Source organism: Bubalus kerabau, chromosome 18 (genome assembly GCF_029407905.1).
Source record: "Bubalus kerabau isolate K-KA32 ecotype Philippines breed swamp buffalo chromosome 18, PCC_UOA_SB_1v2, whole genome shotgun sequence".
In the NCBI taxonomy this organism is placed as follows: Eukaryota; Metazoa; Chordata; class Mammalia; order Artiodactyla; family Bovidae; genus Bubalus; species Bubalus kerabau.
Window position 1 is genome coordinate 1,527,624 of NC_073641.1, and position 27,701 is coordinate 1,555,324.

General features: G+C 51.3%; 1 protein-coding gene and 5 pseudogenes across 1 annotated transcript in view; all 6 read left to right on the top strand.

Annotated features, from left to right (window-relative positions):
- Positions 1–27,701, top strand: part of LOC129632894 (liprin-alpha-1-like) — a 141,991-nt gene that overhangs the window by 105,493 nt on the left and 8,797 nt on the right. The window lies entirely within an intron of this gene.
- Positions 2,449–2,568, top strand: LOC129633525 (uncharacterized; annotated as a pseudogene).
- LOC129633527 (uncharacterized) lies at positions 5,816–5,935 on the top strand (annotated as a pseudogene).
- LOC129633528 (uncharacterized) lies at positions 9,186–9,305 on the top strand (annotated as a pseudogene).
- On the top strand, positions 12,554–12,673 carry LOC129633529 (uncharacterized; annotated as a pseudogene).
- Positions 15,922–16,041, top strand: LOC129633530 (uncharacterized; annotated as a pseudogene).

The window sequence follows — 27,701 nt, forward strand, 5'->3', positions numbered from 1 at the left end:
GTCTTTTCCCTGGAATGCCCTCTGCACTCTTTGGCTTCCATCCCATAGGGCATTTTCATTTCTTGAACGTCCTAAGTTTCCCTGGTCACCTAGACTTCCAGGATGCTGTTTTCCCTGCCTGAAATTCTTCCTGCATCTCAACCCTGGTTTACGTAGGTTCCACCTATGGACCTCAACGCAATGGTTACTCTGAAAAGCCTTCCCTGACACCCAGGTTTTGGTGAGGGTAGAGGCCCCTCGACAAGTTCTCAAAGGATCTGCCTGTGATGTATCATTAGATTCGTCTCAGTGAAAGCAGGAACTCGGTGTCTGCTTCTCTCCGCCTTCTAGTTCCAGAAACTTATTACATGCCTCCCAGCTCATCGTAGGTGCTCAGGATTTACTTAGCGTGTGAAAGACAGAAAAGTTCTTGGAAGCCTCCAGGTGTCACTTGGCTCGGCACTTTTGATCTCTTTGTATATTTGGCGATTCCATTCTTTCCTTTCCTGGGTTCATGTGTACGCTATATTCAAGGCACAATCTAAGGCATTAAGACATATCCATCAGTATGGGTTCTTGCTTTCAAGGAACTCGTACAGCAGATTTCTACAGTTTAGGGCTTTTCAAATGCTCTAGAAGAATGTGAACGTTCAGTGTGATCCATTTTCATTTCCAAGAAAGATCGTTTGACTTCCATAGCAAAGGTGGAGACCTTCCGACGTGTAGTCCAATACTTAGACCTTGACCATGTCAGGCAAGTCTTGCGGTTCCTTCTGGAGGTGTGTGGCTCTTGCAGAAACGTGAAGATCTTCCATCGTCCTCGGACTTTGGTGTCATTTGCAATCATCAAGAAAGCTTCCAGGTATAGGTTCCAGACCACCACCGCACACACTCAGTAGCCAACGGAGTGGATTCCAGGAATATGCGTTGTTAACCAGCATCACCGTTGATATTGTTGCTGCACGCTCTATGCAGTGGCCAGGGCCTGGATTGTCCACTGGGTCTCATGTGGAATGGAAAGAAGGGCTTCCCCCACCCCCCACCCCACCCCCCACTCTTGACAGCCTTGTGACTAGAAACGGGCCCCGAAACAAGAATCAGACAAACCAGATAAGCCCAGATGGTAGTCCATGAGATGAAGGAACTAAGCAGCTGGTTGGGATGGCGCCAAGGGGAAAGGTTGCTCTTTTTGTCTCCCGCTCTACTCCTTTCTTCCTGGACGCCTTAGGGGTTCATCATGGAGATTTGAAATAAAGTTCACCAAAGTCATATGTGTTGAATCAAGATTTTGCGTTTCACCATCTCTCAAAAACGAAGAGTGCTTAACCTGCACAGGTTTCTTTCAAAAAAGTCAATTGCTTTTCAGTTCTGGGGTTTCTCTCTTGCCTTGTTCAAGTAGCCTTAAGAGTAAAAATCAACGAAAACTAAAGAAAGATTCCAAGATACCAACAAAGGACACCTTCTGTTTCTTCAATCATCTTTCCACTTAGTAGCACACGAGCTCTTTTCTTTGTATTTTGCCTAGGGAATTCGCAATGTGCTGGTTCAGAGGGCAAGGCATCCGCCCGCAGGAGACTCGGGTTTGACCCCTGGGTCGGGAAGATCCCCTGGAGAAGGTAATGGCAACCCACTCCAGTATTCTCGCCTGGGAAATGCCACGGACAGAGGAGCCTGATGGGCCGCACTCCATGGGTCGTATAAGAGTTGGGCTCAACCCAGCAACTACGAACAGAAGTATTTCCAAAGACCACACTCGTGTGTTTGTGTGTGTGTGTGTGTGTGTGTGTCTGTCTGTCTGTGTGCCTGCCTGTGGTTCGTCTGCTCTCTCAGGAAGGTCGGGTGCTTGGCGGGCGGCGTGGGGACAAGGGGGGCGCCTCGGTAGGGCAAAGGGGCGGGGCTGAGGCGCTCCGGTCGACCGCGCCTCCGTGGCTCCCGGTGGGTTTGGGCAGCGGGCAGGTGCCGGGCAAGTTGGGCGCTCAAGATTCGCTGCGCCTAGGCCCGCAGGAGGTTCAGAGGCCCCCGGGCCGCGGGGATCGGGAGGCGGCGGGCCCCGAAGACCGACACCTCCGGGGTCGCGCGGCCCTGAGCAGCGAACGGGATGGGGGGGGAGGCCCCGCTCAGCCAGCGCGGCCGGGTCTGGAGTGGCCGGGGGTGGGAGGGCGCCGAGACCTCCGCACCCCTCAGCCCACCCCCCAGGCCCCGCGCGCGCGCACGCACGCCCTCCCGGTCACTGGGGGGTCCTGGAAGCCCATCGGGCCCCCGGGCCCGGCCAGGCGGTTGCTGGTCTGGTGTTGGCGGTGTTCGGGGGCCGGGCCGGCGTCAGCAGGCTGGAGTGCGGTCGCGGGTCGTGCGGCTCAAGTACAGCACGGCCCCCCGAGGAGAGGGGCGGCCCGTTGGCCCGACCTGCAGGTCAGAGCGAAAGGGAGGCGAAGCGCAAGGCTCTTAGGGCGCCCCGCGGCGGCCGCGTCCGTCTCCGGCCCTACCGGCCTGAAGGCGCCCGATCTCGTCTGATCTCGGAAGCTAAGCAGGGTCGGGCCTGTTTAGTATCTTGGATGGGAGACCACCTGGGAATTCCGGGTGCTGGAGGCTTTTTTGCCTACCAGAAGAGGTCCTTTAGCCCCCGCCCCGCGTCCCAATTCTTGGACCCACACCCCCCTCGCCCCCCCGCCACCCCCGCAGCCCCAGCCCCTCCCGGGGCGGGGGGAGTGAGTGGGTGGCCGGGGCCCCGACTCCCGCTGCAGACCTGGGTTGCCTCCCCGCGGCCCGCGAGCCCCTCCGCCTTCGCATTCGGCTTTCAGGAAACCAGACGACCGGCCGTCCCGTCTCCCTCTGGGGCTCCTTTGGCTTGCCTCAGGCAATCCCGGGGCTTGCACCGACTCCAGCCAGAGCCCCAGCCCCCGCCCCACCCCCAGCCTCGCAGGCGATCGCGCATGCGCATGCGAGCGCGCGCACAGATCGATGTGCCCAAACGGGGCATCTGGCTTGTTGGCTTGGACTGGGGGTGGATCTATGCCTGGGAGTGGGACTGCTGAACCATAGGCTACTTCTACTTTTAGTTCCTTCGCGAACCTCCATACTCTTTTCCATCCCGGCTGTACCAACTCCCATTCCTACTCAGCGTGGAGGAGAGTTCCCTTTGCTCCACAGCTTCTCCAGCATCTGCTATGGACAGACATTGCAATGAGGCCCAGTCGGACTCGGGCGAAGTGGTCCCTCCTTGGCGTTCGGAGTTGAGTCTCTCCAATCATTAGTGACGTGGAGCAAGATGACCGTTTGGAAATGCAGATGCAATTCTGTCACCATCCTGCTCCAACGGCTCTTGTATTTTCCCATCATATTGAAGATAGGACCAATTCCCTTCATGCCTGCTCCTCACGTTCTTCTCGGATGTCTTTTCCCTGGAATGCCCTCTGCACTCTTTGGCTTCCATCCCATAGGGCATTTTCATTTCTTGAACGTCCTAAGTTTCCCTGGTCACCTAGACTTCCAGGATGCTGTTTTCCCTGCCTGAAATTCTTCCTGCATCTCAACCCTGGTTTACGTAGGTTCCACCTATGGACCTCAACGCAATGGTTACTCTGAAAAGCCTTCCCTGACACCCAGGTTTTGGTGAGGGTAGAGGCCCCTCGACAAGTTCTCAAAGGATCTGCCTGTGATGTATCATTAGATTCGTCTCAGTGAAAGCAGGAACTCGGTGTCTGCTTCTCTCCGCCTTCTAGTTCCAGAAACTTATTACATGCCTCCCAGCTCATCGTAGGTGCTCAGGATTTACTTAGCGTGTGAAAGACAGAAAAGTTCTTGGAAGCCTCCAGGTGTCACTTGGCTCGGCACTTTTGATCTCTTTGTATATTTGGCGATTCCATTCTTTCCTTTCCTGGGTTCATGTGTACGCTATATTCAAGGCACAATCTAAGGCATTAAGACATATCCATCAGTATGGGTTCTTGCTTTCAAGGAACTCGTACAGCAGATTTCTACAGTTTAGGGCTTTTCAAATGCTCTAGAAGAATGTGAACGTTCAGTGTGATCCATTTTCATTTCCAAGAAAGATCGTTTGACTTCCATAGCAAAGGTGGAGACCTTCCGACGTGTAGTCCAATACTTAGACCTTGACCATGTCAGGCAAGTCTTGCGGTTCCTTCTGGAGGTGTGTGGCTCTTGCAGAAACGTGAAGATCTTCCATCGTCCTCGGACTTTGGTGTCATTTGCAATCATCAAGAAAGCTTCCAGGTATAGGTTCCAGACCACCACCGCACACACTCAGTAGCCAACGGAGTGGATTCCAGGAATATGCGTTGTTAACCAGCATCACCGTTGATATTGTTGCTGCACGCTCTATGCAGTGGCCAGGGCCTGGATTGTCCACTGGGTCTCATGTGGAATGGAAAGAAGGGCTTCCCCCACCCCCCACCCCACCCCCCACTCTTGACAGCCTTGTGACTAGAAACGGGCCCCGAAACAAGAATCAGACAAACCAGATAAGCCCAGATGGTAGTCCATGAGATGAAGGAACTAAGCAGCTGGTTGGGATGGCGCCAAGGGGAAAGGTTGCTCTTTTTGTCTCCCGCTCTACTCCTTTCTTCCTGGACGCCTTAGGGGTTCATCATGGAGATTTGAAATAAAGTTCACCAAAGTCATATGTGTTGAATCAAGATTTTGCGTTTCACCATCTCTCAAAAACGAAGAGTGCTTAACCTGCACAGGTTTCTTTCAAAAAAGTCAATTGCTTTTCAGTTCTGGGGTTTCTCTCTTGCCTTGTTCAAGTAGCCTTAAGAGTAAAAATCAACGAAAACTAAAGAAAGATTCCAAGATACCAACAAAGGACACCTTCTGTTTCTTCAATCATCTTTCCACTTAGTAGCACACGAGCTCTTTTCTTTGTATTTTGCCTAGGGAATTCGCAATGTGCTGGTTCAGAGGGCAAGGCATCCGCCCGCAGGAGACTCGGGTTTGACCCCTGGGTCGGGAAGATCCCCTGGAGAAGGTAATGGCAACCCACTCCAGTATTCTCGCCTGGGAAATGCCACGGACAGAGGAGCCTGATGGGCCGCACTCCATGGGTCGTATAAGAGTTGGGCTCAACCCAGCAACTACGAACAGAAGTATTTCCAAAGACCACACTCGTGTGTTTGTGTGTGTGTGTGTGTGTGTGTGTCTGTCTGTCTGTGTGCCTGCCTGTGGTTCGTCTGCTCTCTCAGGAAGGTCGGGTGCTTGGCGGGCGGCGTGGGGACAAGGGGGGCGCCTCGGTAGGGCAAAGGGGCGGGGCTGAGGCGCTCCGGTCGACCGCGCCTCCGTGGCTCCCGGTGGGTTTGGGCAGCGGGCAGGTGCCGGGCAAGTTGGGCGCTCAAGATTCGCTGCGCCTAGGCCCGCAGGAGGTTCAGAGGCCCCCGGGCCGCGGGGATCGGGAGGCGGCGGGCCCCGAAGACCGACACCTCCGGGGTCGCGCGGCCCTGAGCAGCGAACGGGATGGGGGGGAGGCCCCGCTCAGCCAGCGCGGCCGGGTCTGGAGTGGCCGGGGGTGGGAGGGCGCCGAGACCTCCGCACCCCTCAGCCCACCCCCCAGGCCCCGCGCGCGCGCACGCACGCCCTCCCGGTCACTGGGGGGTCCTGGAAGCCCATCGGGCCCCCGGGCCCGGCCAGGCGGTTGCTGGTCTGGTGTTGGCGGTGTTCGGGGGCCGGGCCGGCGTCAGCAGGCTGGAGTGCGGTCGCGGGTCGTGCGGCTCAAGTACAGCACGGCCCCCCGAGGAGAGGGGCGGCCCGTTGGCCCGACCTGCAGGTCAGAGCGAAAGGGAGGCGAAGCGCAAGGCTCTTAGGGCGCCCCGCGGCGGCCGCGTCCGTCTCCGGCCCTACCGGCCTGAAGGCGCCCGATCTCGTCTGATCTCGGAAGCTAAGCAGGGTCGGGCCTGTTTAGTATCTTGGATGGGAGACCACCTGGGAATTCCGGGTGCTGGAGGCTTTTTTGCCTACCAGAAGAGGTCCTTTAGCCCCCGCCCCGCGTCCCAATTCTTGGACCCACACCCCCCTCGCCCCCCCGCCACCCCCGCAGCCCCAGCCCCTCCCGGGGCGGGGGGAGTGAGTGGGTGGCCGGGGCCCCGACTCCCGCTGCAGACCTGGGTTGCCTCCCCGCGGCCCGCGAGCCCCTCCGCCTTCGCATTCGGCTTTCAGGAAACCAGACGACCGGCCGTCCCGTCTCCCTCTGGGGCTCCTTTGGCTTGCCTCAGGCAATCCCGGGGCTTGCACCGACTCCAGCCAGAGCCCCAGCCCCCGCCCCACCCCCAGCCTCGCAGGCGATCGCGCATGCGCATGCGAGCGCGCGCACAGATCGATGTGCCCAAACGGGGCATCTGGCTTGTTGGCTTGGACTGGGGGTGGATCTATGCCTGGGAGTGGGACTGCTGAACCATAGGCTACTTCTACTTTTAGTTCCTTCGCGAACCTCCATACTCTTTTCCATCCCGGCTGTACCAACTCCCATTCCTACTCAGCGTGGAGGAGAGTTCCCTTTGCTCCACAGCTTCTCCAGCATCTGCTATGGACAGACATTGCAATGAGGCCCAGTCGGACTCGGGCGAAGTGGTCCCTCCTTGGCGTTCGGAGTTGAGTCTCTCCAATCATTAGTGACGTGGAGCAAGATGACCGTTTGGAAATGCAGATGCAATTCTGTCACCATCCTGCTCCAACGGCTCTTGTATTTTCCCATCATATTGAAGATACGACCAATTCCCTTCATGCCTGCTCCTCACGTTCTTCTCGGATGTCTTTTCCCTGGAATGCCCTCTGCACTCTTTGGCTTCCATCCCATAGGGCATTTTCATTTCTTGAACGTCCTAAGTTTCCCTGGTCACCTAGACTTCCAGGATGCTGTTTTCCCTGCCTGAAATTCTTCCTGCATCTCAACCCTGGTTTACGTAGGTTCCACCTATGGACCTCAACGCAATGGTTACTCTGAAAAGCCTTCCCTGACACCCAGGTTTTGGTGAGGGTAGAGGCCCCTCGACAAGTTCTCAAAGGATCTGCCTGTGATGTATCATTAGATTCGTCTCAGTGAAAGCAGGAACTCGGTGTCTGCTTCTCTCCGCCTTCTAGTTCCAGAAACTTATTACATGCCTCCCAGCTCATCGTAGGTGCTCAGGATTTACTTAGCGTGTGAAAGACAGAAAAGTTCTTGGAAGCCTCCAGGTGTCACTTGGCTCGGCACTTTTGATCTCTTTGTATATTTGGCGATTCCATTCTTTCCTTTCCTGGGTTCATGTGTACGCTATATTCAAGGCACAATCTAAGGCATTAAGACATATCCATCAGTATGGGTTCTTGCTTTCAAGGAACTCGTACAGCAGATTTCTACAGTTTAGGGCTTTTCAAATGCTCTAGAAGAATGTGAACGTTCAGTGTGATCCATTTTCATTTCCAAGAAAGATCGTTTGACTTCCATAGCAAAGGTGGAGACCTTCCGACGTGTAGTCCAATACTTAGACCTTGACCATGTCAGGCAAGTCTTGCGGTTCCTTCTGGAGGTGTGTGGCTCTTGCAGAAACGTGAAGATCTTCCATCGTCCTCGGACTTTGGTGTCATTTGCAATCATCAAGAAAGCTTCCAGGTATAGGTTCCAGACCACCACCGCACACACTCAGTAGCCAACGGAGTGGATTCCAGGAATATGCGTTGTTAACCAGCATCACCGTTGATATTGTTGCTGCACGCTCTATGCAGTGGCCAGGGCCTGGATTGTCCACTGGGTCTCATGTGGAATGGAAAGAAGGGCTTCCCCCACCCCCCACCCCACCCCCCACTCTTGACAGCCTTGTGACTAGAAACGGGCCCCGAAACAAGAATCAGACAAACCAGATAAGCCCAGATGGTAGTCCATGAGATGAAGGAACTAAGCAGCTGGTTGGGATGGCGCCAAGGGGAAAGGTTGCTCTTTTTGTCTCCCGCTCTACTCCTTTCTTCCTGGACGCCTTAGGGGTTCATCATGGAGATTTGAAATAAAGTTCACCAAAGTCATATGTGTTGAATCAAGATTTTGCGTTTCACCATCTCTCAAAAACGAAGAGTGCTTAACCTGCACAGGTTTCTTTCAAAAAAGTCAATTGCTTTTCAGTTCTGGGGTTTCTCTCTTGCCTTGTTCAAGTAGCCTTAAGAGTAAAAATCAACGAAAACTAAAGAAAGATTCCAAGATACCAACAAAGGACACCTTCTGTTTCTTCAATCATCTTTCCACTTAGTAGCACACGAGCTCTTTTCTTTGTATTTTGCCTAGGGAATTCGCAATGTGCTGGTTCAGAGGGCAAGGCATCCGCCCGCAGGAGACTCGGGTTTGACCCCTGGGTCGGGAAGATCCCCTGGAGAAGGTAATGGCAACCCACTCCAGTATTCTCGCCTGGGAAATGCCACGGACAGAGGAGCCTGATGGGCCGCACTCCATGGGTCGTATAAGAGTTGGGCTCAACCCAGCAACTACGAACAGAAGTATTTCCAAAGACCACACTCGTGTGTTTGTGTGTGTGTGTGTGTGTGTGTGTGTGTGTCTGTCTGTGTGCCTGCCTGTGGTTCGTCTGCTCTCTCAGGAAGGTCGGGTGCTTGGCGGGCGGCGTGGGGACAAGGGGGGCGCCTCGGTAGGGCAAAGGGGCGGGGCTGAGGCGCTCCGGTCGACCGCGCCTCCGTGGCTCCCGGTGGGTTTGGGCAGCGGGCAGGTGCCGGGCAAGTTGGGCGCTCAAGATTCGCTGCGCCTAGGCCCGCAGGAGGTTCAGAGGCCCCCGGGCCGCGGGGATCGGGAGGCGGCGGGCCCCGAAGACCGACACCTCCGGGGTCGCGCGGCCCTGAGCAGCGAACGGGATGGGGGGGGAGGCCCCGCTCAGCCAGCGCGGCCGGGTCTGGAGTGGCCGGGGGTGGGAGGGCGCCGAGACCTCCGCACCCCTCAGCCCACCCCCCAGGCCCCGCGCGCGCGCACGCACGCCCTCCCGGTCACTGGGGGGTCCTGGAAGCCCATCGGGCCCCCGGGCCCGGCCAGGCGGTTGCTGGTCTGGTGTTGGCGGTGTTCGGGGGCCGGGCCGGCGTCAGCAGGCTGGAGTGCGGTCGCGGGTCGTGCGGCTCAAGTACAGCACGGCCCCCCGAGGAGAGGGGCGGCCCGTTGGCCCGACCTGCAGGTCAGAGCGAAAGGGAGGCGAAGCGCAAGGCTCTTAGGGCGCCCCGCGGCGGCCGCGTCCGTCTCCGGCCCTACCGGCCTGAAGGCGCCCGATCTCGTCTGATCTCGGAAGCTAAGCAGGGTCGGGCCTGTTTAGTATCTTGGATGGGAGACCACCTGGGAATTCCGGGTGCTGGAGGCTTTTTTGCCTACCAGAAGAGGTCCTTTAGCCCCCGCCCCGCGTCCCAATTCTTGGACCCACACCCCCCTCGCCCCCCCGCCACCCCCGCAGCCCCAGCCCCTCCCGGGGCGGGGGGAGTGAGTGGGTGGCCGGGGCCCCGACTCCCGCTGCAGACCTGGGTTGCCTCCCCGCGGCCCGCGAGCCCCTCCGCCTTCGCATTCGGCTTTCAGGAAACCAGACGACCGGCCGTCCCGTCTCCCTCTGGGGCTCCTTTGGCTTGCCTCAGGCAATCCCGGGGCTTGCACCGACTCCAGCCAGAGCCCCAGCCCCCGCCCCACCCCCAGCCTCGCAGGCGATCGCGCATGCGCATGCGAGCGCGCGCACAGATCGATGTGCCCAAACGGGGCATCTGGCTTGTTGGCTTGGACTGGGGGTGGATCTATGCCTGGGAGTGGGACTGCTGAACCATAGGCTACTTCTACTTTTAGTTCCTTCGCGAACCTCCATACTCTTTTCCATCCCGGCTGTACCAACTCCCATTCCTACTCAGCGTGGAGGAGAGTTCCCTTTGCTCCACAGCTTCTCCAGCATCTGCTATGGACAGACATTGCAATGAGGCCCAGTCGGACTCGGGCGAAGTGGTCCCTCCTTGGCGTTCGGAGTTGAGTCTCTCCAATCATTAGTGACGTGGAGCAAGATGACCGTTTGGAAATGCAGATGCAATTCTGTCACCATCCTGCTCCAACGGCTCTTGTATTTTCCCATCATATTGAAGATACGACCAATTCCCTTCATGCCTGCTCCTCACGTTCTTCTCGGATGTCTTTTCCCTGGAATGCCCTCTGCACTCTTTGGCTTCCATCCCATAGGGCATTTTCATTTCTTGAACGTCCTAAGTTTCCCTGGTCACGTAGACTTCCAGGATGCTGTTTTCCCTGCCTGAAATTCTTCCTGCATCTCAACCCTGGTTTACGTAGGTTCCACCTATGGACCTCAACGCAATGGTTACTCTGAAAAGCCTTCCCTGACACCCAGGTTTTGGTGAGGGTAGAGGCCCCTCGACAAGTTCTCAAAGGATCTGCCTGTGATGTATCATTAGATTCGTCTCAGTGAAAGCAGGAACTCGGTGTCTGCTTCTCTCCGCCTTCTAGTTCCAGAAACTTATTACATGCCTCCCAGCTCATCGTAGGTGCTCAGGATTTACTTAGCGTGTGAAAGACAGAAAAGTTCTTGGAAGCCTCCAGGTGTCACTTGGCTCGGCACTTTTGATCTCTTTGTATATTTGGCGATTCCATTCTTTCCTTTCCTGGGTTCATGTGTACGCTATATTCAAGGCACAATCTAAGGCATTAAGACATATCCATCAGTATGGGTTCTTGCTTTCAAGGAACTCGTACAGCAGATTTCTACAGTTTAGGGCTTTTCAAATGCTCTAGAAGAATGTGAACGTTCAGTGTGATCCATTTTCATTTCCAAGAAAGATCGTTTGACTTCCATAGCAAAGGTGGAGACCTTCCGACGTGTAGTCCAATACTTAGACCTTGACCATGTCAGGCAAGTCTTGCGGTTCCTTCTGGAGGTGTGTGGCTCTTGCAGAAACGTGAAGATCTTCCATCGTCCTCGGACTTTGGTGTCATTTGCAATCATCAAGAAAGCTTCCAGGTATAGGTTCCAGACCACCACCGCACACACTCAGTAGCCAACGGAGTGGATTCCAGGAATATGCGTTGTTAACCAGCATCACCGTTGATATTGTTGCTGCACGCTCTATGCAGTGGCCAGGGCCTGGATTGTCCACTGGGTCTCATGTGGAATGGAAAGAAGGGCTTCCCCCACCCCCCACCCCACCCCCCACTCTTGACAGCCTTGTGACTAGAAACGGGCCCCGAAACAAGAATCAGACAAACCAGATAAGCCCAGATGGTAGTCCATGAGATGAAGGAACTAAGCAGCTGGTTGGGATGGCGCCAAGGGGAAAGGTTGCTCTTTTTGTCTCCCGCTCTACTCCTTTCTTCCTGGACGCCTTAGGGGTTCATCATGGAGATTTGAAATAAAGTTCACCAAAGTCATATGTGTTGAATCAAGATTTTGCGTTTCACCATCTCTCAAAAACGAAGAGTGCTTAACCTGCACAGGTTTCTTTCAAAAAAGTCAATTGCTTTTCAGTTCTGGGGTTTCTCTCTTGCCTTGTTCAAGTAGCCTTAAGAGTAAAAATCAACGAAAACTAAAGAAAGATTCCAAGATACCAACAAAGGACACCTTCTGTTTCTTCAATCATCTTTCCACTTAGTAGCACACGAGCTCTTTTCTTTGTATTTTGCCTAGGGAATTCGCAATGTGCTGGTTCAGAGGGCAAGGCATCCGCCCGCAGGAGACTCGGGTTTGACCCCTGGGTCGGGAAGATCCCCTGGAGAAGGTAATGGCAACCCACTCCAGTATTCTCGCCTGGGAAATGCCACGGACAGAGGAGCCTGATGGGCCGCACTCCATGGGTCGTATAAGAGTTGGGCTCAACCCAGCAACTACGAACAGAAGTATTTCCAAAGACCACACTCGTGTGTTTGTGTGTGTGTGTGTGTGTGTGTGTGTGTCTGTCTGTGTGCCTGCCTGTGGTTCGTCTGCTCTCTCAGGAAGGTCGGGTGCTTGGCGGGCGGCGTGGGGACAAGGGGGGCGCCTCGGTAGGGCAAAGGGGCGGGGCTGAGGCGCTCCGGTCGACCGCGCCTCCGTGGCTCCCGGTGGGTTTGGGCAGCGGGCAGGTGCCGGGCAAGTTGGGCGCTCAAGATTCGCTGCGCCTAGGCCCGCAGGAGGTTCAGAGGCCCCCGGGCCGCGGGGATCGGGAGGCGGCGGGCCCCGAAGACCGACACCTCCGGGGTCGCGCGGCCCTGAGCAGCGAACGGGATGGGGGGGGAGGCCCCGCTCAGCCAGCGCGGCCGGGTCTGGAGTGGCCGGGGGTGGGAGGGCGCCGAGACCTCCGCACCCCTCAGCCCACCCCCCAGGCCCCGCGCGCGCGCACGCACGCCCTCCCGGTCACTGGGGGGTCCTGGAAGCCCATCGGGCCCCCGGGCCCGGCCAGGCGGTTGCTGGTCTGGTGTTGGCGGTGTTCGGGGGCCGGGCCGGCGTCAGCAGGCTGGAGTGCGGTCGCGGGTCGTGCGGCTCAAGTACAGCACGGCCCCCCGAGGAGAGGGGCGGCCCGTTGGCCCGACCTGCAGGTCAGAGCGAAAGGGAGGCGAAGCGCAAGGCTCTTAGGGCGCCCCGCGGCGGCCGCGTCCGTCTCCGGCCCTACCGGCCTGAAGGCGCCCGATCTCGTCTGATCTCGGAAGCTAAGCAGGGTCGGGCCTGTTTAGTATCTTGGATGGGAGACCACCTGGGAATTCCGGGTGCTGGAGGCTTTTTTGCCTACCAGAAGAGGTCCTTTAGCCCCCGCCCCGCGTCCCAATTCTTGGACCCACACCCCCCTCGCCCCCCCGCCACCCCCGCAGCCCCAGCCCCTCCCGGGGCGGGGGGAGTGAGTGGGTGGCCGGGGCCCCGACTCCCGCTGCAGACCTGGGTTGCCTCCCCGCGGCCCGCGAGCCCCTCCGCCTTCGCATTCGGCTTTCAGGAAACCAGACGACCGGCCGTCCCGTCTCCCTCTGGGGCTCCTTTGGCTTGCCTCAGGCAATCCCGGGGCTTGCACCGACTCCAGCCAGAGCCCCAGCCCCCGCCCCACCCCCAGCCTCGCAGGCGATCGCGCATGCGCATGCGAGCGCGCGCACAGATCGATGTGCCCAAACGGGGCATCTGGCTTGTTGGCTTGGACTGGGGGTGGATCTATGCCTGGGAGTGGGACTGCTGAACCATAGGCTACTTCTACTTTTAGTTCCTTCGCGAACCTCCATACTCTTTTCCATCCCGGCTGTACCAACTCCCATTCCTACTCAGCGTGGAGGAGAGTTCCCTTTGCTCCACAGCTTCTCCAGCATCTGCTATGGACAGACATTGCAATGAGGCCCAGTCGGACTCGGGCGAAGTGGTCCCTCCTTGGCGTTCGGAGTTGAGTCTCTCCAATCATTAGTGACGTGGAGCAAGATGACCGTTTGGAAATGCAGATGCAATTCTGTCACCATCCTGCTCCAACGGCTCTTGTATTTTCCCATCATATTGAAGATACGACCAATTCCCTTCATGCCTGCTCCTCACGTTCTTCTCGGATGTCTTTTCCCTGGAATGCCCTCTGCACTCTTTGGCTTCCATCCCATAGGGCATTTTCATTTCTTGAACGTCCTAAGTTTCCCTGGTCACCTAGACTTCCAGGATGCTGTTTTCCCTGCCTGAAATTCTTCCTGCATCTCAACCCTGGTTTACGTAGGTTCCACCTATGGACCTCAACGCAATGGTTACTCTGAAAAGCCTTCCCTGACACCCAGGTTTTGGTGAGGGTAGAGGCCCCTCGACAAGTTCTCAAAGGATCTGCCTGTGATGTATCATTAGATTCGTCTCAGTGAAAGCAGGAACTCGGTGTCTGCTTCTCTCCGCCTTCTAGTTCCAGAAACTTATTACATGCCTCCCAGCTCATCGTAGGTGCTCAGGATTTACTTAGCGTGTGAAAGACAGAAAAGTTCTTGGAAGCCTCCAGGTGTCACTTGGCTCGGCACTTTTGATCTCTTTGTATATTTGGCGATTCCATTCTTTCCTTTCCTGGGTTCATGTGTACGCTATATTCAAGGCACAATCTAAGGCATTAAGACATATCCATCAGTATGGGTTCTTGCTTTCAAGGAACTCGTACAGCAGATTTCTACAGTTTAGGGCTTTTCAAATGCTCTAGAAGAATGTGAACGTTCAGTGTGATCCATTTTCATTTCCAAGAAAGATCGTTTGACTTCCATAGCAAAGGTGGAGACCTTCCGACGTGTAGTCCAATACTTAGACCTTGACCATGTCAGGCAAGTCTTGCGGTTCCTTCTGGAGGTGTGTGGCTCTTGCAGAAACGTGAAGATCTTCCATCGTCCTCGGACTTTGGTGTCATTTGCAATCATCAAGAAAGCTTCCAGGTATAGGTTCCAGACCACCACCGCACACACTCAGTAGCCAACGGAGTGGATTCCAGGAATATGCGTTGTTAACCAGCATCACCGTTGATATTGTTGCTGCACGCTCTATGCAGTGGCCAGGGCCTGGATTGTCCACTGGGTCTCATGTGGAATGGAAAGAAGGGCTTCCCCCACCCCCCACCCCACCCCCCACTCTTGACAGCCTTGTGACTAGAAACGGGCCCCGAAACAAGAATCAGACAAACCAGATAAGCCCAGATGGTAGTCCATGAGATGAAGGAACTAAGCAGCTGGTTGGGATGGCGCCAAGGGGAAAGGTTGCTCTTTTTGTCTCCCGCTCTACTCCTTTCTTCCTGGACGCCTTAGGGGTTCATCATGGAGATTTGAAATAAAGTTCACCAAAGTCATATGTGTTGAATCAAGATTTTGCGTTTCACCATCTCTCAAAAACGAAGAGTGCTTAACCTGCACAGGTTTCTTTCAAAAAAGTCAATTGCTTTTCAGTTCTGGGGTTTCTCTCTTGCCTTGTTCAAGTAGCCTTAAGAGTAAAAATCAACGAAAACTAAAGAAAGATTCCAAGATACCAACAAAGGACACCTTCTGTTTCTTCAATCATCTTTCCACTTAGTAGCACACGAGCTCTTTTCTTTGTATTTTGCCTAGGGAATTCGCAATGTGCTGGTTCAGAGGGCAAGGCATCCGCCCGCAGGAGACTCGGGTTTGACCCCTGGGTCGGGAAGATCCCCTGGAGAAGGTAATGGCAACCCACTCCAGTATTCTCGCCTGGGAAATGCCACGGACAGAGGAGCCTGATGGGCCGCACTCCATGGGTCGTATAAGAGTTGGGCTCAACCCAGCAACTACGAACAGAAGTATTTCCAAAGACCACACTCGTGTGTTTGTGTGTGTGTGTGTGTGTGTGTGTGTGTCTGTCTGTGTGCCTGCCTGTGGTTCGTCTGCTCTCTCAGGAAGGTCGGGTGCTTGGCGGGCGGCGTGGGGACAAGGGGGGCGCCTCGGTAGGGCAAAGGGGCGGGGCTGAGGCGCTCCGGTCGACCGCGCCTCCGTGGCTCCCGGTGGGTTTGGGCAGCGGGCAGGTGCCGGGCAAGTTGGGCGCTCAAGATTCGCTGCGCCTAGGCCCGCAGGAGGTTCAGAGGCCCCCGGGCCGCGGGGATCGGGAGGCGGCGGGCCCCGAAGACCGACACCTCCGGGGTCGCGCGGCCCTGAGCAGCGAAGGGGATGGGGGGGGAGGCCCCGCTCAGCCAGCGCGGCCGGGTCTGGAGTGGCCGGGGGTGGGAGGGCGCCGAGACCTCCGCACCCCTCAGCCCACCCCCCAGGCCCCGCGCGCGCGCACGCACGCCCTCCCGGTCACTGGGGGGTCCTGGAAGCCCATCGGGCCCCCGGGCCCGGCCAGGCGGTTGCTGGTCTGGTGTTGGCGGTGTTCGGGGGCCGGGCCGGCGTCAGCAGGCTGGAGTGCGGTCGCGGGTCGTGCGGCTCAAGTACAGCACGGCCCCCCGAGGAGAGGGGCGGCCCGTTGGCCCGACCTGCAGGTCAGAGCGAAAGGGAGGCGAAGCGCAAGGCTCTTAGGGCGCCCCGCGGCGGCCGCGTCCGTCTCCGGCCCTACCGGCCTGAAGGCGCCCGATCTCGTCTGATCTCGGAAGCTAAGCAGGGTCGGGCCTGTTTAGTATCTTGGATGGGAGACCACCTGGGAATTCCGGGTGCTGGAGGCTTTTTTGCCTACCAGAAGAGGTCCTTTAGCCCCCGCCCCGCGTCCCAATTCTTGGACCCACACCCCCCTCGCCCCCCCGCCACCCCCGCAGCCCCAGCCCCTCCCGGGGCGGGGGGAGTGAGTGGGTGGCCGGGGCCCCGACTCCCGCTGCAGACCTGGGTTGCCTCCCCGCGGCCCGCGAGCCCCTCCGCATTCGCATTCGGCTTTCAGGAAACCAGACGACCGGCCGTCCCGTCTCCCTCTGGGGCTCCTTTGGCTTGCCTCAGGCAATCCCGGGGCTTGCACCGACTCCAGCCAGAGCCCCAGCCCCCGCCCCACCCCCAGCCTCGCAGGCGATCGCGCATGCGCATGCGAGCGCGCGCACAGATCGATGTGCCCAAACGGGGCATCTGGCTTGTTGGCTTGGACTGGGGGTGGATCTATGCCTGGGAGTGGGACTGCTGAACCATAGGCTACTTCTACTTTTAGTTCCTTCGCGAACCTCCATACTCTTTTCCATCCCGGCTGTACCAACTCCCATTCCTACTCAGCGTGGAGGAGAGTTCCCTTTGCTCCACAGCTTCTCCAGCATCTGCTATGGACAGACATTGCAATGAGGCCCAGTCGGACTCGGGCGAAGTGGTCCCTCCTTGGCGTTCGGAGTTGAGTCTCTCCAATCATTAGTGACGTGGAGCAAGATGACCGTTTGGAAATGCAGATGCAATTCTGTCACCATCCTGCTCCAACGGCTCTTCTATTTTCCCACCATATTGAAGATACGACCAATTCCCTTCATGCTTGCTCCTCACGTTCTTCTCGGATGTCTTTTCCCTGGAGATTATTTAGTATAGCTGATCTGGAATCCGTGTTTTTTAATTCTCAGCATTACTGTTCTTTGCTCGCTTTTACTTATATTTGTTTTTTAAATGCTTAAATATTGCAGTGTATAGGGTAAAAAAAAAAGAAAAAAACTCTCTCTTCCAACAGACTTCCCTCCCACTCTTCCATGTTGTCCAACATTTTAGGGGAAACCACTATTGATAGTTGGGCTTCTCTGGTGGCTCAACCGGTAAAGAACCCACCTGCTGATGCAGGAGACATAAAGAGACGTGGGTTTAATCCCTGGGATGGGAAGATTCCCTGGAGGAGGGCATGGCGACCCACTCTAATATTCTTGCCTGGAAAATTCCACGGACAGAGGAGCCTGGAGGCCTACAGTCTGTGGAGTTGCAAAGAGTCAGACAAGACTGGGTACTTGTGCACTCACTATTATCAGTTTGCTGTATACATATGCAATTTCCATGTGTGTGTCTTAAGTACTGATACATTCATTCACATACATATGGGTATATACACGGTCCAAGATTTTTTAAATTTGTATTATATTTAATTTTTATTGAATTATAATTGACATACAATATAATGTTAGTTTCAGGTGTACAACATAGTGATTTGACAGTTTTTTAATTTTAATTATTTTTTTATTGAAGGATTTTGCTTGACAGAATTTTGTTGTTTTCTATCAAACCTCAACATGAATCAGCCATAGGTATGCATATATCCCCTCCCTTTGGAACCTCCCTCCCCTCTCTCTTGGAGAAGGCGATGGCACCCCACTCCAGTACTCTTGCCTGGAGAATCCCATGGACGGAGGAGCCTGGTAGGCTGCAGTCCATGGGGTCGCGAAGAGTCGAACACGACTGAGCGACTTCACTTTCACTTTTCACTTGCATGCATTGGAGAAGGAAATGGCAACCCACTCCAGTGTTCTTGCCTGGAGAATCCCAGGGACCGGGGAGCCTGTTGGGCTGCCGTCTATGGGGTCGCACAGAGTCGGACACGACTGAAGTGACTTGGCAGCCCCTCTCTCTCCCCACCCCACCCCTCTAGGTTGATACAGTGCCCCTGTGTGAGTTTCCTGAGCCATGCAGCAAATTCCCATTGCCTATCTATTTTACATATGGCAGGCTAAGATTTTTGAAAATAGTTTTACTCCAAACTAGAACCTAACTAAACCAAACTAAAAATGGCGGGGGAGGGTGATAAAATGGGAGTTCTGAACAACAAAATAAATATCATTTCTAATAGAAATTGTTATTTCTCTTATCATTGCTCATCTAGAAATAATCATGAAATTTTTAAACATTTTTATTTATTTGACTGCACTGGGTCTTAGTTGTGCCATGTGAGTTCTTTAGCTGCAGCATGCAAACTCTTGCGGCATGTGGGATCTAGTTTCCTGAACGCAGATGGAACCCAGCCCCCTGCATTGGGAACACAGACTGAGCCACTGGGCCACCAGGGAATTCCCTAGAAATTCTCATAAAATTTGACAAAAGCTTTTCAGGCTTCCCAGGTGGAGCCAGTGTTAAAGAACTCACCTGCTGGGACTTCCCTGGTGGTCCAGGGGCTAAGACTCCATGCTCCCAATGCAGGGGGCCTGGGTTTGATTTCTGGTCAGGGAACTAGATCCCACATGCTTCAACTAAGGGTTCACATGCTTCAACAAAATTGCAACCAAATAAATTAAAAAAAGAAAACTCACTTGCTAATGCAGGTGATATAAAGGACACTGGGTTCGATCCGTGGGTCATGAAGATCCCTTGGAGGAGGTCATGGCAACCTACTCCAGTATTCTTGCCTGGAGAATCCCACAGACAGAGGAGCCTGGCCAGCTATAGTCCATGGGGTCTCCAAGAGTCGGACATGACTCGGTGACTAACACACATGAAGGGGTCCTCAGTGCTATGCATGGTGGGTAGGGTGGAATTTATTCTTTGGAACAGTCTGTTATCTCTTGCTTCATAGGATTAGTTTGGTACTTTAGAAAGATCATTCTGGGACCAGAATAGAGGATGGATTAGAGACAGTGAAACCAGCTGAGGGGTTACTGCAATGTGCCAGGCAAAGGGGGGTGAGTGTGTGAACTGAGAACGTGGAGCTGGATGTGCACAAGTCAAAGGAGAAAAGGGGTCTGGATGAAGAGACCTCGGAGGAAGACTCACAGAACCTGAAAACCAGTTGGATATGGAGGTGAAGGGGAGCTGGTAGACACTCTTCCTTCTCATCTCCTAAATCTTTAAAAAATGTTTATTAATTTATTTGACTGTGCTGGGTCTTAGTTGCAGCACACAAGGTCTTTAGTTGCAGTATGTGGGATTGAATTTCCTGGCCAGTGATAGAACCTGGGCCCCAGCCCTGGGAGCAAAGAGTCTTAGCCACTGGACCACCAGGGAAGTCCCTAAGATCTTTCTTTCTAAGCAGGAACTTTGTATCTCTTGCTAACTCTGGCCAGGTAACTGGGGCTCAATTAAAGTTTTCTTTATTTTTGTTCTAAATGTATTTCAGTTTTTTTCAATTAAAATTTTTGAAGAAATCCTTCATTTTGTTTTTTGGGTTTTTTTTTTGTTTTTTTTTTTTGTTTTTTTTTTTTATCCACTATACAATCCTAAGCAATTCCTGTTCATGTTTTGATTACCAAAATTTTAATGCTTTTTTTCCCTTCAAAGTATGATTTCAACTAATACAATAGTTCTTATTACTCACCCGGTCATTCAAAAGCTGATGGTTTAGGGGTGTCCAGGTACTCATCTTTGTCTGCATTTTGGGACCATTTGTGTTTTTTGGAGGTGGAAATGCCATCATGAAATAACTGAATATTCTTCTGTAAGAAAAACTATGTCTTCAGAAGAAATGAATCATACAATCTTCAGAATACTAAAAATACTAATACCATATAATCTTTTTCAGTACACTGGGACAGGGACTAGCGGGAGAGTGACATTTACTGGGAGTATTTTATATGTCAGGCACTTAACAGGTTTGTTCAGTTAAACCCATAACAATATGGTAAGGTGGTGGGTTTTAGCTTATTTTACAGATGAAGAAAATGAGGCTCCCTTTGCTTTGCCCAGAGTTATACAGACAGTAGGTGGTGAAACAGAGAATCAGACCCAGGTCTGTTTAACTCTGTTTGATTTTCACTGGACCAAGCGGGAAAAATCAGAATCACTCTTAGCTAAGAACATACCATATTGGTCAGAAAGAAGTATTTATAAAATCACTGTGCAATCTGATCTACTCCATTTTGTCCCTTGTGACCTCCTTCTTCCTCTGTTAACTTTCTGACATCTAGCTAACAAGGGCTCTAGCTTGCTACCATGTTTAAGAAGTAGAATAGTACAATGGACAAGGCCAAGAATTTATATATGGACAGATTTGGGTTTATTGAGAAAAATACACTGGGGAAAATATACAGTACACCCAGTACTGTATATGTCTGCCTTCATTTTTGTGGCCTCACGGCATGTGGGATCTCCCACCGGAGATGAACTCACATCCCTTGTATTGGAAATGTTGAGTCTTAACCATGACTGCTGTTGTTCAGTCACTAAGTTGTGCCCAGCTCTTTGCAACTCCATGGACTGAAGTACACCAGGCTTCCCTGTCCTTCACTATCTCCAAGTTTGCTCAGACTCATGTCCATTGAGTTCGTGATGCCATCCAACCATCTCATCCTCTTTTGCCTCCCTTCTCCTCCTGCCTTCAATCTTTGCCAGCATCGGGGTCTTTTCCAAGGAGTCGGCTCTTTGCATCAGGTGGCCAAAGTTCTGGAGCTTCAGCTGCAGCATCAGTCCTCCCAATGAATATTCAGGGTTGATTTCCTTTAGGATGGACTCATTTGATCTCCTTGCTGTCCAAGGGAGTCTCAAAGGTCTTCTCCAGTACCACAATTAAAAGGCATCGATTCTTCAATGCTCAACCTTCTTTATGATCCAATTCTAACCATTGGACAGCCAGGGAAGTCCCTATGTATGTCTTCATTGGATTAAAGCACTCTAATTTCCACGAGGGATTACTTTTCCCTCAGTGTTTAGGGTCTGCTGGGTTGGTTAATCGAGGTGGCCTCCCCTTGCCCAGTCATAAGACTAAGCTAGGCCAGGTAACTGATGCTGGCTTATCCTTGCTTTACAGCCAAGGTGATCATTCAAAGTACCATAGATGCTCTGAGTAGACTGTTAAGCTGTTCTTAGACTCTTCTTGGAGGGGCTTCCTTGGTGGTGCTAGTGGTAAAGAATCTGCCTGCCAATTCTGGAGACAGAAGAGATGCAGGTTTGATCCCTGGGCCAGGAAGATCCCCTGGAGGAGGCCATGGCAGCCCACTCCAGTATTCTTGCCTGGAGAATCCCTGGGGCAGAGGACCCTGGTGGGTTATGGTCCACAGGGTCACAAAGAATCAGACACGACTGAAGCAACTTAGCATGCATGCATGTCCTTTTCTATCCATTTTGTGGGCCACCTGATAGCCTTCAATAAATTTCACCTACATTAGCTAGAAGACCCTTCTTGTAGGGGCATCCCTGGTGGCTCAGATGGTAAGGAATCTGCCTGCAGTGCGGGAGACCTGAATTCGATCCCTGGGTTGGGAAGAGTCCTTGGAGGAGGGCATGGCAACCCACTCCAGCATTCTTGGCTGGAGAATCCCCATGGACGGAGGAGCCTGGCGGGTGACAAAGAGTTGGAAACAACTGAGCGACTAAGCACACAGCACACACACATTAGCTAGAATCTATTTCTGTTGTTTGCAACCAAAACTTTTTACATTACACAGTTTGGATCCTGGCTCTAAAACTTACTAGCTTTGAAACTTTTTGCAAGTAGTCACTCAGTTATGTCTGACTAACTCCATGGACTGCAGCATGCCAGGCTTCCCTGTCCTTTCCCATCTCCCGGAGGTTACTCAAACTCATGTCCATTGAGTCAGTTATGCCATCCAACCATCTCGTCCCCTGGCATCCCCTTCTCCTCCTGCCTTCAATCTTTCCCAGCATCAGGGTCTTTTCTAATGCGTGGGCTCTTCGCATCAAGTGGCCAAAGAATTGGAGCTTCAGCTTCAGCATCAGTCCTTCCAATGAATATTCAGAACTGATCTCCTTTAGGATTGACTTGGGCAGGTACACACTGCTATACTTAAAATGGATAACCAACAGGGACCCATGATATAGCACAAGGAACTGTGCTCAATGGCAGCCTGGCTGGGGGAGAATGGATACATGTATATGTATGGGTGAGACCCTTCATTGTTCATGTGAAACTACCACAACACTGTTAATTGGTTATACTCCAACACAAAATAAAAAGTTAAAAAAAAATAAAATAGCATCACCACAGACTTTCTTAGAACTTCCTGTTATTTCCAGAGTTCTTCAAAGCCTCTCCTTGAAGGGGGCACAACAAAATATTTTAAGGTAAAAATATTTAAAGCAGATGGATGGCATTTTTCAGTATATAGCTTCAGTGTTTCTGTTTGTTTGTGCCTTCTTCCTCTCTGAAGGTATGTTTCAGATCCAAAGCAGTGGTGCTGAGTTGGAGCCTGCACAGGATTTGCCTACCTGACCCAGGGCTCCAAAAAGTATAGCAACAAATATAAGACAATTTAAAAAAAGATTTCTTTTTATTTATTTATCTGGCTGAGCCAGCTCTTTGTTAGGGCATGTGGGATGTAGTTCCCTGACCAGGGATAGAACCCAGGTCCCCTGGACCACCAGGGAATTCACCCAGACAATATTTTGATCCACATGCCACAACGAAGACCTGGCACAGCCAAATAAATAAAAACAAATATATATTTTTTAAATTAACCGTTAGTTTTGGACTTACAGAGGATTCCCCCAAATGCTAGATCTGAAATTTTGTGACTCTCACTTGACATGTAATATTCCCTCTCAGGTTTAAATTAGAGCTGAAGAGAAAGCCAATAGTTTTAAAACCTCAGGGTTTTAAACCATAGATAATGTCTTCCTGCAGTTGCCTGCTGATACCACTCCACTGGAATAAGGGGAAATAAAGGAGGTTCAGATGAGCCCTCACATTCTTAGCTCCTAACAGCTAAGTTGCAAAGATGTAAGAAATGATTTCATTACAGTATTATTAATTGGCTGCTATAAAAATACACATGAACAGGCAAATATATAAAGCATGGTCACTGAGTCTAGATCTGCTCAGTTAAAAATCACATATTTCCTTTTTTATTGCTATTTATTCATGGTTGATGTTTCTTCTATTTAAATTGATTGAAGTTGTGTGTACACAACAATTTTTATTTATCTGTTTAGGCTAAGCCACTCGGCTTGCAAAATCTTAGTCCCCAACCAGGGATTGACCCTGGTCCTCGGCAATGAACATACAGAGTCCTAACCTCTGGACTGCCAGGGAATTCCTTAAACCAATTGTTTTCCATCTTTTATTTTATTTTTTTCAGGCCTATAAAACTCTTTGAGGATATGATGAAAACTATGAATCTTCTCCCTAGAAAAATTCATATTAACATTGCTGCTGCTGCTGCTAAGTCACTTCAGTCGTGTCCAACTCTGTGTGATCCTACAGACGGCAGCCAGCAGGCTCCCCCGTCCCTGGGATTCTCCAGGCAAGAACACTGGAGTGGGCTGCCATTTCCTTCTCCAATGCATGAAAGTGAAAAGTGAAAGGGAAGTCACTCAGTCATGTCCGACTCTTAGTGACCCCATGGACTGAAGCCTACCAAGCTCCTCCATCCATGGGATTTTCCAGGCAAAGTACTGGAGTGGGGTGCCATTGCCTTCTCCGCATATTAACATTACATTTTGCTTATACCAGGTTAAAACCTTCTGTTGTAAGCTCAGAAACTCTCTTTTCCCAGTTTGAGTAGAAAACAATCTGACTGATTCTAAGCACGATTTCTGATTAAGACAAAGTAGTTTTTCCAGGTCCTCCCTAAGGTTTTGCTGGTTTTTTTTTGTTTTTTTTTTTGTTTTTTTTTTTTTTTTTCCTTCCTGGTTCTTCAGAGCTAGAAATCATTTGAATTAGGCTTTTTTTTTTCAAGTCAATTTGAGTAAAGTTTGGTTTTCAGGAGATGGGCCTGGCTGAGCAAAAGAGCCCTCTTGGTAATAGTCTTCCTGAAGCAGGCATATGGAGGTATCCTGCCCTGGTTTTTGTCATTATCCTTTTACAGTTTTTTTCCTCTGTCCACTCTAGAAGATGGGCAGTGTGCATATCTGCATGTCCACACTGGTTCACAGTATAGACCACTCAGACGCTTTCATACAACATACCAAAAAATTACAAGACAAAGCAAGTTGCCTTCCCTCCTTCTACATACAAACCTGGCTGTTGTTTTTTCATGACCTCTTTCCCCCTTAATGGCTGTCCTTGCATGTTCCCCTTTAATTTTTCTTTGGATGAAGGGGAAGAAAAAGGGCTTCTGGCCCTTACCCCCAGTGTGTGCTTCTAGTGTCATGCTTAAAGGCAAGGCTAGGTCCTCTGGTCAAGTTCCAGTGGTAACACACCTCCAATCCCATCTTCAAAGCCATTCTTCACACTGTCACCATTGCACAACTTCACTAAAGACTTCTTAGGTCTGTATTACAGGTATAAAGACAAGTCTTGCCTGTAATGGAGATTACAGTCTACTACAAGAGGGTTTTATTAACAAAAAAAATGTATATATTTAAGGTGATGTTTTAGTATATGTACACATTGTGGGATGCTTACCACAATCAAACTATGTAACATATCCATCACCTCCCATAGTTACTGTGTGTGTGTGCATGTGTGCGTGTGTGTGCATGTGTGTGCTTCTGTGTGTGTGATTACCCTTGAGATCTACTCTTCTAGTACATTTCAAGTATATAATATATTATTATTAACTATAGTCACCATGATCCCTGGGCAGGAAGATCCCCTGAAGAAGTTAATGGCAACCCACTCCAGTGTTCTTGCCTGGAGAATCCCATGGACAGAGGAACCTGGTGGGCTACAGTCCATGGGGTTGCAAGAGTGGGACACAACTTAGCGACTAAACTACCACCACCATCACCACATAGTCACCATGCTGTACATAAGGTCTCTAGAACTTATTCCTTTTATAACTGAAGGTTTGTACCCTTTGATCAATATCTCCACACTTCCCTCCTCCCCAACTTTGGCTAACCACTACTCTATTCAGGGAAGTATTTTTTTAAAGGTCTGTTTGTCATTTGTCAGCTCAAAAACCTTCAGAGACTCAGTAATGGCTACAGAATCCTTAGCATGCTGATCTAGGTGCACCATGAATTTACCTTTTTGGTTCATCCTCCTTCCTCTCCCTTCATGCACTATCTGTACAGACACACTGAACTTCAGATCAGAGAATGTGGTACAAAACTGGTGCTTCTCTGCTAATGTGGTTTTCTGAATGTGCTCACCTGAATCCTAAACTCAGTAGTACACAGTAGGTGCTCAATAAAACCTTGTCTCAATCAGCGGAATGAATGAACACAATAGTGGAGGTGAGGTGGTTTAAGGATTAAAGCTAGTGGCAAAGAAGGTACAACTCAACATTAGGAACCGAACATTGGGGTTAGACTCAGGATAATCGGGTTTTTATTTGGCGTTTACAGAGCAGAACACGGTTGAGTTTCTCCACTAACACACAGCTCACCCATTGTAAGCTGCAGTATCATCAGAGAAGGAAATAGAGATTGCCAGGAAATGATCAGGAAATAGGGTACGGATGTGAGAGTTGGACTGTGAAGAAGGCTGAGCACCGAAGAATGGATGCTTTTGAACTGTGGTGTTGGAGAAGACTCTTGAGAGTCCCTTGGACTGCAAGGAGATCCAACCAGTCCATTCTGAAGGAGATCAGCCCTGGGATTTCTTTGGAAGGAATGATGCTAAAGTTGAAACTCCAGTACTTTGGCCACCTCATGCGAAGAGTTGACTCATTGGAAAAGACTCTGATGCTGGGAGGGATTGGGGGCAAGAGGAGAAGGGGACGACAGAGGATGAGATGGCTGGATGGCATCACTGACTCGATGGACGTGAGTCTCAGTGAACTCCGGGAGTTGGAGATGGACAGGGAGGCCTGGCGTGCTGCGATTCATGGGGTCGCAAAGAGTCGCACATGACTGAGCGACTGATCTGATCTGATCTGATCTAGATTTAAATATGAATTCATCTTATATTCAACTAGGTGGAAACAAAGAGAAACTATAAGACAATGCAAAGACCTAGTGCTTTGATAAGCACAGAAGTAATTATTTGTTGGTTGTTAATTTCATATATACGATGCACCTGGTCATTTAACTGCTAATACACAGCAAAATGTAATTCCCGGGGTCACTGCCAAGCCTCGTGAGAAGCCCAGGAGGACCTGAGAGAAGAGCTCTCAAAAGAGTCTCCATCTTTTTCATGCAGCGATCACTGCTCTCACCTCTTTAAGGCTTTCTCTTCAAGTCTTTCTCCTCAAGCCTCTAGCGCTGGTGTTGCCATAGCTCCTGTTTCTGTGACTCCGTCTAGCCCCCACCCCTTCCAGTAGGCCAATCACTACCTATAAATCTTTTCGCTGGCATCCGGGGTCTCTTAGGCAACAATGTGTGGTCTCTTGATTGGCTGGGAGATCCTGGAGGGCTGGCTCCAAATTTGGGCACGGGGACAAAATGGAAAAGTGGGAGGGCCCAGAGGGTGGGAAAGGCTGCCATCTCTCAATAGAGTGCCAGGACGAATATGCAGCCAATCCTGAAACAAACAGCATTAAATGCCCCCTTTCAAGCTGTAAGTATGTTCCAAATCAGGCCAACCTACTGAGCATGCCCAGTTATATCGTTCTGGTCACACTGGGGTTCTGAAACGTAAACTCCGTTTCTCCGGGTTTTTAGAGTGGCCAACAGGTAAAAGAAGGTTGCAGGAAAAACAATTATGGAGAGGTTCAATGAAAGAATAGCACCTGCACACAGGAAGTGAAAGAACGTGGGAAAATTGCCCAACACACAAACTCAGCAATGCTTCCACATGAATTGTACTTGATTGGATTAAGGAATTCAGGCCGACTAACAGATACACCAGGGAACCAGCAGATGGCATGCCTGAATAAGGATAACTCCAAATTTGGGGAATTTTTCAATCTGGTCTAATTTCATTAATGAAATTTATGAAGCATCTACCATGTAATGAGAGGCAGAGTGAGAATGCAAGAATAAAAAAAAAGAAATCTAATGAGGAGGATTTGAAAGTACAATGTAGAAATAACTACTGGTATAGAACTATAAACTAATGCTGGAGAAAAACAACATTTCAGAAGGGACATCTGGGAAGTGTAAAACAGTTCTTACGGGCAGCAGCTAACCAAATTCAAAAAAGAAGACTTTTCTCATTATCTCACGTTCTCTAAAATACATAAATATGTACTCTCTTCCAAGGTAAATAAATGTAAACCCTATGTTTATATTGTTTCATTGTTTTGAAATAGGCAGCATTCGTATATCTCCCGTTTAAAAAAAAATGAAAAGTAAAGCTCATAGAGGTTGCTGCCTTCTTTAGAGTTGACAAAGGCTCAGTAAGTGGCCAAACTGAAACTTATGGTGTCTGAATTCCATCCCAGTGGTTTTAAGTATGGTTGTATGTTTTATGATCAGGTTGTACGTAAAATGAATAAACAAAGACTTTTGCAGGGGTGGAGGCCTGGGGGAGGTAAGTAGATGCATTACTGAATTACCATGTATTACCGGTTAACATGGATGGTTTCAAAATGGGTTCATCCAGAAAGAGACCAGTTTTAACAACTCCCTGGGAGAGTGTTGGGTCTCGGTGAAGTTCCTGAGCTACCAGGGAAGCCCTAAAGACTTTCTATTGGTGGTTATAACATTGAATGAAAGAAAGATGGGATTA